This window comes from Ixodes scapularis, unplaced genomic scaffold, assembly GCF_016920785.2.
Source record: "Ixodes scapularis isolate PalLabHiFi unplaced genomic scaffold, ASM1692078v2 PGA_scaffold0__279_contigs__length_252992795, whole genome shotgun sequence".
NCBI lineage: Eukaryota > Metazoa > Arthropoda > Arachnida > Ixodida > Ixodidae > Ixodes > Ixodes scapularis.
In genome coordinates, this window is record NW_024609835.1 from 218446135 (window position 1) to 218456661 (window position 10527).

The 10527-nt window shown below is 49.5% G+C and overlaps 1 pseudogene; it reads right to left on the reverse strand.

Annotated features, from left to right (window-relative positions):
• Positions 1 to 805: 805 nt before the first annotated feature.
• On the reverse strand, positions 806 to 2250 carry LOC121838071 (annotated as a pseudogene).
• Positions 2251 to 10527: the final 8277 nt, after the last annotated feature.

Sequence of the window (10527 nt, forward strand, 5' to 3'; positions counted from 1 at the left end):
GACGCTCCTTTGTATTCTGCTTCCGTTTCAAACACAGTATAATACGCATTCAATTCTTCGTTTATCCTGTTTACGTCAGCTTTCTCAAAGTTGTACACTCGCCTAGCTACACCTCTGCTTGTTTTCACATGCTCTACGTTCATATGACAGATCACAGCCCTATGATCGCTAATGCCCGGCACAACCAGGGTAGAACGAACCAGGTGGGGCTCATTAGTTAGTAATAAATCTAAAATATTTCTTCCACGTGTTGGTTCCATTACCATTTGTCGGAGTGCAAAAAGATCTGTCAAGTTCGCCATTTCTTGATTCAATCGCCCCGCAGTTGCGATAGCTCTACCCTGCTCGCTCCAGACAATATTTGGCACATTAAAGTCTCCTCCGATAACGACACAATCCGTTCGCACTGCTTCTGTCATTGCTATTAACTGGGTCATTGCGTCGACCGGAGAATCAGGTGGTCGATAAAAGCTGCATGCTGTAAGTATCTTGTTATTGGAAAATATTAATTGGCAAAAAATGGCCTCACAGGCTCCAGTACCAACATAAACTTCACTAGAATAAATGCTATTCTCTACCAAAATAAACACACCACCGCCATGAGCATTTCTATCTTTTCTATAGCATGTGTAACCATCAGGAAAGACTTAATTATCACGATGTCTACCTCTAACCAGGATTCTGTACCAAGAATTACAGAGGGCTTTACCAAATCTACAAGTGCAGAAAATTCATGAATTTTATTCTTAACACTACGACAGTTTATTACAAGAAAAGAAAGATTTACTCGGATAGGCTGACGCAGTCATCTGTGCGGTACGACTTGATTTGTCTCGTCATCATAGACATACTTTGTGCCATTCAGTAGCAACGTGTCATATCTAAGGTTCACTTTGTCGCCATCCTTTCTTCGTGACTTGGCAAAGTCCCATAATCGTTTCCTAGTCGTTCGCTCCGCCTGGGAGAAATCCTCAGAAATACTAATTGGAGTTCCCTTCAACTTCCGTGTGTTGCTCAAAATCAACTGTTTTTCTTTGAACGAGGTGAAGTTGGCTATTAGTGGACGGTTTTTGCCATTCTGAAACTTGCCCAACCTGTGAGCCCGTTCCATTGCCACAGTCGGTAGGCCCAACCTTGATTCACAGATCTCTGAAATTCGTTTCTCTTAGTCGGCATTTGATTCGCGAGCCCCTGCGTCAGGGACACCATAGAAGATTGAGTTGCAGCGTCGGCTTCGGTTCTCGAGATCATCTACCCTTGCCATCAATGCCCCAAGCTCACGCCTTTGGATCTCGCATTCAGTTTTGCACTGCTTAATAGCAGTATGCAGTTGGTCAAGTATATTTAGCTTGGATTCTAATGACGTCATACGGTTGACCAGATCATCAATGGCAACCTTATTCTCAACCTGTGTGGTCTCGATAGAGGCGAGCTTCACTTGTATGATCGCTTGGCCATCCAAGAGCTGCTGCAATTGTTCCGCCGTAGTGGGACCCGGGTTAAGCTCTATGTCCCCACACAAGAGGAGCAACAAAAAATAGAAAGCGAAACGCCGTAGCAAACGAAAGCGACGTCGCGACCGACGCTCAGGCCCCGAATATCTTGATAAGCAAGCAAACAGTGTTTGGGGTGGAACCGGCAAAACAAAAACTGAGAAAAGAGGAGAGAGTTTCGCACCACAAACCTGCGAAAGCAGTAAAATCAACGTGAAGGGCACCGCCGTAGCCATGCCGGTTCCACGCCCCACTGGAGTACTGCAGACCAACGCCTTTTGTAGCTGGTTTATGGGAAGATAAGTTTCCCACTGTTCGTAGACCAGAATGATACACTCGCCGAAATCAGACGCATTGCATATCATCCAGCCCGCATCGTCACGAGAAAGGTCGGTTCCGTCGCTGGTCTTGATTTCATTGATACCGTTGATAACCCGAGATGCAAAGAGACTGCAAGTTTCACATCCCTCGAAGCACTGCCGTTGGCGAGAGAAACCGCTGACCTGCGAAAGCAGTAAAATCAACGTGAAGGGCACCGCCGTAGCCATGCCGGTTCCACGCCCTTAACCTTTTCATTGTAAATATAGACACACCTATTCACGTGGCAGGTACAAAAGTGGTCACTGTCCCATTTTTATAGCGTATTCTTGTTCTACATGATGGAAGAAAACACGTCAACCTAAATTAACATATTGGTGCCTATCAAGCAGAAACCTGGATACCTTCCGTAGGTATAGCGTAAATGCTGACTGGTCATCCGTCTTAGCAAAACCAACGGTAGTGACGCTTATAACGAATTCTTATCAATATTAATTCACAATTTGTTTTTTTCTATTTCTTCGCCATTTCACCACCTCTTTCCCTCGCATAACCGAAAAGCAAAAGAAGAAAATTAGAAAGCCTTGGATAGCACCTGAACATTTAAAAATGATCAAAGAAAAAACCAAACTTTCTAAAGCGTTCTTGCGTACAAGGGAACCGTGTAAACTCGCAGCTTTTAAGAAACTCAGAAACAACCTAACCGCCGAGTTAAAAAGACAAAAACATCTTACTATAACAACCTTTTCTTTTAGGTGTCCAAAACCCGCCCTGAAAGAATGTGTACGATAATAAACGATAGGTTCTAAAACGACGAAACACGAAATGTAACACAACTGAATTAGCAGCATTAAACGACAAAGTTTCAGGGGTCAGATTAGCCGAGCATTGCAATACGCACTTTGTGAATAGGGTTAAACCTCTGAATAAAATCAGTGGTCCTGGTACCAATGTAGTGGAACCGTGTTCCTTGAACCTACGGATCAAATTGAGATTTGTAGCGCATTTATGAGCTTAAAAAACACCCACTCAACCGATAAACAGGATGTTCAGATAATGCCTCTAAAATACGTAATTGATGCTATCGCTCCCTGTCTAAACTACATATTTAATCTAGTTCTAGAGTTTGGTTGCTTTCCAAGTAGAATGAAAAAGGCAAAAGTTTCGGTCATCTTTAAAAAAGAAAAAAAAAACTTTAACAATTACAGGCCAGTATCCATTCTTTCGGTGTTCTCTAAGGGACTTAAGAAAATATTTTTTTTTCCCGCGTCAGCAATTTTTTTTTTTTTTTTAACGCGAGACTTATAAAGAGTCAACATGGCTTTCGATAGGGAAAATCAACAGAAACAGCACTTTTAACAATGAAGGAACTTATCATTAAGAATATTGAAGGAAATCGGCTTACCCTCGGAGTATTTATTGACTACAGTAAAGCATTTGATTACATAAACCACGAGACATTGCTAAAGAAATAACAAGCGTATGGTGTCCACGGGGTTGCCTAATCGTTGTTTCACTCTTACCTTCAAGACCGGAATCAGTGTGTAGCAATAGATAATAACATTTCATCTTTCAAATTAATTACTGCCGGTGTTCTACAAGGAAGTGTTTTAGAACCGTTCCTTTTCAATGTGTATATTAATGATGTTGTTCAGGAGGATAGTAACGCAGTCTACGTGATCTAAGCGGATTACATGTGCCTGTTTATTTCCGGATGGGACACAAATGAAATAATTTTAAAAGCTGAAAGGGAACTTTCGAAACTGGCACTGGTCCAAAGAGAGCAGTCTAAAAATAAATACAAATAAATCTAAGGATGTAAAATAGTTTGTTGTTGGGCGAGTTGGTGAACGTTTCGATACATGGTTTTGCGCAAAAAAGAATACTGGTGGAACTACACTCTTAGCCAAGCCCTTCGATCATGCGCTCGTGTTTGTTTCTTTCTCTTGTGTCCGTCTTTTTTGAGGAAAACCATGTATCGAAATCTAAGGCTATTTATTTAAAACTAAACATAAGTAGACAGAAATAATACACGATTTATTACTCGGTGACACTTCTATTGAAATAGTTCACAGACACAGGATCCTTGGAGTTACATTTTCTGGCAATATGACATGGACAGATCACATTGAAGCTTTAGCTAAGTCCTTATCATCGGCGACAGGAGCCTTGTCACGATGTCAACACATCCTTCCATATAATGCAAAACTTGAAATTTATCATGCCCTATTCACTTCACACACAAGTTTCTGCACGCTCGTGTGGGGCACGACCACAGCAGGAAACATACACACCATCCTTGTTCTTCAAAAGAAAGCAAATCGATATAAGGGCGGGGCCGGGGCCGGGGTCGCAGGGTGGACGGGGGCTGCAAGCGGGGCATGGATTGCGGGCTGCGGCTGTTTGAGTGCCCTGCTGGCCAGCAGAAGGGCAACTTGTACCAGGGACGTGTTGGTGTTGCTGAATTCCTTGGCTATTTCCTGCAATGCATCCAGGAACTGAAATGTCAAGGGGTTTCATAATCATTGGGCAGAATATTTCCATACACCCACAGTCTACCAAGACCTTGCTCATGCCGCAACTCTGTTTTATTTTGCACCATAGTGGACGTGCACTGATTTCTGTGGCCTTGTGGCGGCACCTTAGGCTGCACCTTGTTAGTTGTAGGTGTGTGTAAGGTTTAGTTTGAGCCTGTACCTGGCCTTGGAATTCCCACTCCTCCGTTCCCTGGTCCGCATTTTGTTGAAGCAGCAGGGCCTACTGCTTTACTTAGCTGCTTGCAGGGGGGGAGGGGGGGGGGGGAAAGGGAGAGAGACGCATGGTGGGTTACACCCACGGCCAATGGCCTGGCGTTGAGTCTGCCAGAAAACAGAGTATAGGTGATGATAACGCTCATACCTGCACTACTGATGATTGGCCCCAGTTTCCCTAGCAGGAGAGATTACTCCATGAGGTGGAGGGCACCGGCTCGGCTGCCATCGGGCGTCTGCTGCTGGTGGGCCTCTCCTGGGAGGGGAATTCATAAGAACCGTGAGAACACACAGCCTTGTCTGTGTTTCCCATCTGTTGACAAAGATTTTGACGATCATGCATTCTACTCGGGGGAGAACACATTGAGAATGCCACCTCAGAGGCATTCTTACTTTGTTCTTCTGACTTTAACACTTAGGGCAGAGCCTGTCCATGCTTGAAAATGAGTACCGGGATATGCCTAGTGCTAGAATATCGTATGCCCAAAAAGTACAAGCAAGACACCACAGGAATTTATCGGAACAGCCAGGAGCAAGGTGTCAAAAATGGCGCATGCCCCTGTCTGAGTGTCAACCTTTAGATTTCGCCACTACGCGGACTAATGTAATCGCTTCCACTAGAACTCCTAGTATTTGCAAAACGCCAACGCCTCAACGCCTTTCTAAAATGCATCCTCATTGATAATCCACGGTGCAGTGCACTAACGTCCGTTTCACTGCACTGATTTCTCACGCTCTGTTGACATATATTGTAGTTGTCAAAGTACGTACCAGCTGGTCGCACCACTCGCGGGGGACCCGCAACCCGGGGGCCCCGAGCGCAGAATCGGCGCCCACCAGCGTCAGGATCCTGGTGAGGGACGACCGTAGTAGGCGCAGAGGCGAGCTGCCACTCCCGGTCTTTCTGTTGAAAATGAAAGCGACTCAATAAATTTCTTTGCACTATCAGCAGACTACAAAGATTACCTTGCGGCCTCGTTGAGTTGGGCAGCTTGCTCCCGCATCTTCATCACTCGCCGGGATACTGATTTCCATACATACCTCCTAGAGGGGGGTGGGGGTGTACACCTCCTTTCCACTCGGCTTGTTTTTTCTGAAGGCATCCCGCTTAATTCGCAACCACTCCTCTATTCTCAATGCCCCCCCCCCTACCTCTCCCCCCTAAAATTTAGACCCTCCCCCCCCTAATTTCAATTCCTGGGGAAACCCCTGCGCCGGGACCAATGCTCCTTCCACTGTTTAGAGCTTTTGACTGGTGGTCCCTGTGTTGTTGTCTGTTATCGCTTCCCTATGTTGTTATCGCTGGCCCGTCCGCCCAGCGTCATGATCACGTGATGTTCCCGGCAGTGTATATTATCGGCCCGATCAATAAACGGAGGCTTTTTGGTTCCTTCATGACCTTTTCTTACCGGACGCAAGATCCAGATTCAAGCTGAAGGCGCGGCATCCTCGCCAAGTCTGCTTCACAGAGGACTGCCTCAGGGAAGCGTGCTAAGCCCGATTCCCTTCAACATGGTTATGGCACCACTACCGCACTCTCTTCCTTCGACCCCTCTCCGTGTTCAGGTGTCGAGCTACGCAGACGACATCTGTCTCTGGGTTACGGGCATCTACACCACGCAGATCCACCGCAGCATACAAAGCGCCGTTCAAGCGGTAGACACCTTCCTGACCAAATCTGGGCTATCCCTCTCCCAGGATAAGACTGTCTGGATGCCGGTACGCGGAAATGGTCGACGTTTTCGCCCCCCTGACATCAAACTGGCAGGAAAACCCCTCACGTGTGTGAACAAACAACGCTTCTTAGGAATTGTCATCACAAGTCGGTTGCGCTGGGCAGAAGCAGTGAAAGCGACAACCGCCGTATGCAGGCCGGCCATGAACGCTGTCCGCCACATGACGGGTACCACATGGGGTTGCACAGAACGGACCATCACTAGCGCCCAGTCAGCGCTGGTGACATCTAGAATCCTGTACCGGCTTCCTTACATGTTCCCGTCCCAGACGGATATTAAGAGGCTGGAGCAAGGGCACAGACGCGGGCTACGTACAGCACTGGGAATTCCCAACGCGGCCAAGAGTGCTGTGGTACTCCAGGAGGCGGGAGCAGAGCCGCTTACAGTCCAGGCCAGAGCCAGAAGACTCTCCCAGTTAGCCCGGCTCTCTACGACTCTCCCAGGCAGGTGTTTCCTGCAGCGAATCCAAGCTCGGACCAAAGGGTCATGGCACGACACGGTAGAAGATTTCCTTAACATAGCCGGCCCGCTACCGACGATGACGAGCGAAGCAAGGGTAGCGCCCTGGGAAGTTGCCAAGGTATCCATCGAGCTACGGATCAAGCGCCTGCGAGCCAAAAAAGTTGGACCGATCAACGCTCTCAGAGAAGCTGTGGAAAAACACATCGAAGAACGCTACGGTGGTTGGCTGCAGATATACACGGACGGCTCTGTAAACAAGGCTAGAACATCCAGCACGGCAGCTTTCTACATCCTGGAGTTAGCCCTGGAATGGTGCGGCAGGCTACAGGCGCCTACATCCTCCACGACGGCCGAGCTAGTGGCTATTGACAAGGCCCTCCAAGCGGCTGCCCAGCTGTCACCTCACCGGATGGTGCTCCTCACCAACTCAAGGTGTGCCCTCCAGAAACTGGCCAATGCAGAGTGCGCGGATCCCGCGACCACTGCAGCGAGACGAACTCTATCGTTCCTGTTAACCCACGGATCTACGGTATGTTTCCAGTGGATCCCAGGACACACTGGCATTAAGGGCAACGAACGGGCTCACAGTCTGGCCGGTGAAGCTCACCAAGCGCCTCGCACTGTCCCCACACCACCACACCCACAGCAGGCGGCACTCAACGTCCACTGGCACCTTCAAGACAGCAAGCCAAAACCGGCGCTACCAAGAGGTGCGCTGTCCGGCCTATCTCGGGCGGCGCAGACTCTTGTGCGACGCCTGCGCACAAACACGGCCTACACGAATGCTTTCCTTACGAAGATAGGTAAGGGGCAGCACCCACTTTGCTCCCAGTGTAACTCCGCAGAGACGGTGGAACACATTCTGTGTGTCTGCCCAGCATATGAAACTCAACGAGCAGCACTGCGCAAAAGACTTGGCAAGAGCAACCTCACAACAAATGACATCCTTGCAGCCGACGGTTCCGGAAGAAAGTGCCAGAACACCCTGAAAGCCAAGTTGGCATTTCTACGAGACACAAAAACCATAACCCGACTTTAATTTTTTTTTTCGTTACCTGCCCATGCCAGCTACCCCGTGCTAGGCTAACCTAGGTGACGATTAAAACCAAACGACGAACACAGACACACACACATCCTTCATGACCTAGAGCGCAGTTCGTCGTCTGACTTCTTCCGGCACGCATACGCCTAGTATGCGGTATCGCTACATGGTGTCAGAAGTGGGCGGTGGTCATCTATCGCGCTGAGGCCGCAGACGGCAGCATTCCTGGAAAATGGAAAACAAGCCCGCAACAGTAATCCCGGCCCTCCAGCAACCGCCACCGCTGGACTTTGACAAGACGTCAGAGTGGCCGGCGTGGATCGACCACTTCGATGACTACCGCTTCGCAACAGCGCTCAACGAACGCTCGGAAGAGGCCCAGGTACGCACGCTACTTTACACAATGGGTCGCCAAGCCCGCGAAATCTTTGCTACCTTTGGCCTGACCGACGAAGAAGCAAAAAAGTACGATGTAGTCAAGCAGAAGTTCGACAGTCACTTCGTCAAAGAGCGGAACATCGTTTACGAAAGTGCGTGCTTTCACAGACGCCAGCAACGGCCAGAAGAATCGGTGGATCAGTTCGCAACTGCACTTCACGTTCTTGCAGACCACTGCGACTTCGCGGATATGAAGGAACGGCTCATCCGGGACAAGTTTGTCGTCGGGCTTCGTGACGCAAAACTATCCGAGGCCCTGCAGATGGATTCGCAACTGACATTGGCTACAGAACTGGCCAAGGCGCGTCTCAAAGAAACCGTGCGACAGCAGCAGCAGAGCCTCCGACCGGAAGGTCTACACTCCGGGAGTTCGCCGGAACTTCAGGACCAGGGCGCCAACGTGGATGCCGTGGACCACCAGAGACGTCCACAACGCAACAGGGGGCGGTGCCTGTACTGCGATGGCGACGCACACCCGAGGTCGGCGTGCCCGGCCAAAACTTCCAAGTGCCACAACTTCGGCAACAAAGGACACTTTGCGAAAGCATGCCTCAAGAAAGTTGAGTCAGCGCAAAGAAAGGTACAGTCTCCGGCGATATGAAAGACCCACTGGGAGCGCGTGGCCGAGGCAGTCGCTGGCGGGGGCGCTACGAGCGCTCCGGGCAATTCCATTCTGCTTCGAGGGGAGGACGCTCACTCGGGGCTTAGCACAAACTGATAAGCGCGCGTTTTAGCTGAGCTCCGAGTGACCGTCCTCCCCTCGAAACAGAACGGAACTGCCCGGAGCGCTCGCAGCGCCCCCGCCAGCCACCGCCTCGGCCACGCGCTCCCAGTGGGTTTTTCATATCGCCGGAGACTGTACGCGTCTCGGCTGTCCAACACGACACCGGGGAAGCTTTCATTGGCGCGACTGACGCGGACCGGAAAGCGCGCTATGTGCAGGTTCGGGTAAACTCGGTGCCCATCCTCGCTAAGGTTGATTCGGGCGCGGAAGTGTCAGTTTTACCGTCTTCTTTTCCAGGATTGCCCACCCACCTTGATAAAACAGACGAGGTACTACAGGGGGCTGGCGGCAACAAGCTCAATGTATTAGGCAAATTTGTAGCCAAGATTGCGTGGAAAGAAAAAACTGCCCGTCAAACGTGCTACGTAGTTAGCCCTCTCCGCGACGTACTTCTCGGGCTGCCAGCCTTGGAAGCACTAGGTGTCGTTAAATTTGCCGACTCACTTACTGCAGATAAAGAGCGGTACGAGACACTTTTTCCGCACATGGGTCGTAGCCTAGGAACTATCCCAGGAGAATACACTATCAGGCTACAACCTGGTGCAATTCCCTATGCCATACCCGCTCCGCGGCGAGTGCCGATTCCGCTCATGGAAAGACTAAAACACGAGAATGAGAGACTCGTGCGCATGGAAATAATTAGAAAAGTAGACGGCCCCACAGAGTGGTGCGCGGGAATCTTGCTGGTCACGAAACGGTCGGGGGAACTAAGAGTATGCGTAGACCTCACGAAGCTAAATAAGTGCGTTGTTCGCGAGCGCTTCACGCTACCTACGGTCGACCAAGCTTTAAGCTCTCTGGCAGGGGCGAAATGGTTTTTGAAGCTTGACGCTTTTTCGGGCTTCCACCAAGTTCGTCTAAGTAAGGACTCCCAGGAACTGACTACGTTCTTGACTCCATTCGGAAGGTACTGTTTTACCAGACTACCGTTTGGAATTACGTCCGCTCCGGAGTATTTCCAGAAAAGAATGTCCGAAATCCTATGTGGTCTGCCAGGAGTCGTCAACGTCATGGACGACGTTTTAGTGTTTAGCGAAACTAAAACCCAGCATGATGAGCGTCTAGCCGAGGTTATGTCGCGCCTAGCTAGCGCAAACGTGACTCTGAACAAAGAAAAGTGTCTGTTTGGGGTTAATAAAGTGCGATTCTTGGGCCATATTCTGGATGAGAATGGCATTGAGCCTGATCCAACGAAAGTCAGCGCGATTAAGAATCTAAACGCACCGAAAAGTGTGACCGGACTTAGAAGCTTGCTCGGCATGGCCAATCACCTAGGTCGCTTTTTGCCTCATCTTGCGCAAATTACGGCCCCGATGCGTGCTCTTTTGCACAAAGATAGCGAATGGGTCTGGGGGTGTGACCAAGAAAAAGCACTGAACGAGCTGAAAGGGCTCATTTGTTCTGCGCAATGTATGGCCATGTACGATGCAACGCTTCCAACTGTCCTTTCAGCTGACGCATCCTCTTTCGGGCTGGGAGCTGTCCTTTATCAAGCGAAGAAAGA